Genomic DNA, 1,154 nt, shown 5'->3' on the forward strand with positions numbered 1-1,154 from the left:
TAACATTTCTAGGATAATAGACCCAAAATCCTTTTGGTGAGGATTCTTTCCCTAGAGGATTCAGAATAAAGCCCTTTCTTGAATAGATCCCCTTGTGAACAGATAATCCCAGTAACATCTATCCATTTGCACTACTCAATTATCTCTTCTGCTAACTAACAAAATGCAACTATGAAGAGGAATTTTAAGCTCACAGCTTCAACTTTGCACAATACAAACAGAAATCTGCTATCCATGAGGATAAGATAATTTTTTTCCAAGTCTGCACTTCTCTCAATAACATTCTTTACCACAATGCACTTCCTAATGCTTGTTTCACCAGCCCATATACTGAAATTAAATTATATAGAAAAGATCAATATGGTCTCTGTGCAAAGATGACATGCAAATTTGTGAAGTACTGCATATTTTTAAAGGCATCTTACCTCTCTCTGTGTATCTTGAATTGGGAAATCTCAAAATAAAGAATTCTGGTTTTCTACCAACAGTCCTACTAAAACTAAATGACATTTTCACTTAAGAAGAAATGAATGTCTGCCAAATAAAATATTTTCCAATATGTGATGAGATGGAAATAAAATACAAATTAATATCAGCAGTAAAAACTGTATTCAACTAATCTCTTCTCCCATAGAAATTGTATCTATGCATTAAAAGGAAAGTATAAAGAATAATTCCAGATAATTCAAGGCTCAAAAAGAAAAACCAATCTGAATTTCAACTATAATATTCAGATGCTTGCAATATTCTAGTTATTATCAGAGCCTCCTAACTTACTTATCTCAAGTTTCTCTCCTCTCCAATCCATCATCCATATAGCTGCCAAAGTGATTTTCCTAAAACACAATTCTGACTATATCATTTACCTGCTCAATAAACTCTAGTGGCCCCCAATTACCTCTAGAATCACATAAAAATTCCTTTGTTTAGCATTTAAAACCCTTCACAACTTCACTCCAATCTACCTTTCCAGCTTTATTAGACATTATTCCCCTTCATTCACCCTAGAATATAGTCAAACTGGCTTTCTTGCAGTTCATCACACAGGAATCACAAATGGTCATCTCCAAACCTTTGTAAAGATTACTTGTTCTCCATGCTTGGAATTCACTCCCTTTCCACTTTTCAGCATTCCTCCTTTATTTCAAAGATCA

The 1,154-nt window shown here is 33.7% G+C and overlaps 1 non-coding gene across 1 annotated transcript; it reads left to right on the plus strand.

The window, feature by feature from the left end:
• The first annotated feature begins 308 nt into the window (after positions 1-308).
• LOC141559190 (U6 spliceosomal RNA) lies at positions 309-412 on the plus strand. Its single transcript, XR_012487268.1, has one exon. It is a non-coding gene; the product is annotated as a U6 spliceosomal RNA (small nuclear RNA).
• Positions 413-1,154: the final 742 nt, after the last annotated feature.

Source organism: Sminthopsis crassicaudata, chromosome 2, assembly GCF_048593235.1.
Source record: "Sminthopsis crassicaudata isolate SCR6 chromosome 2, ASM4859323v1, whole genome shotgun sequence".
Lineage (NCBI taxonomy): Eukaryota > Metazoa > Chordata > Mammalia > Dasyuromorphia > Dasyuridae > Sminthopsis > Sminthopsis crassicaudata.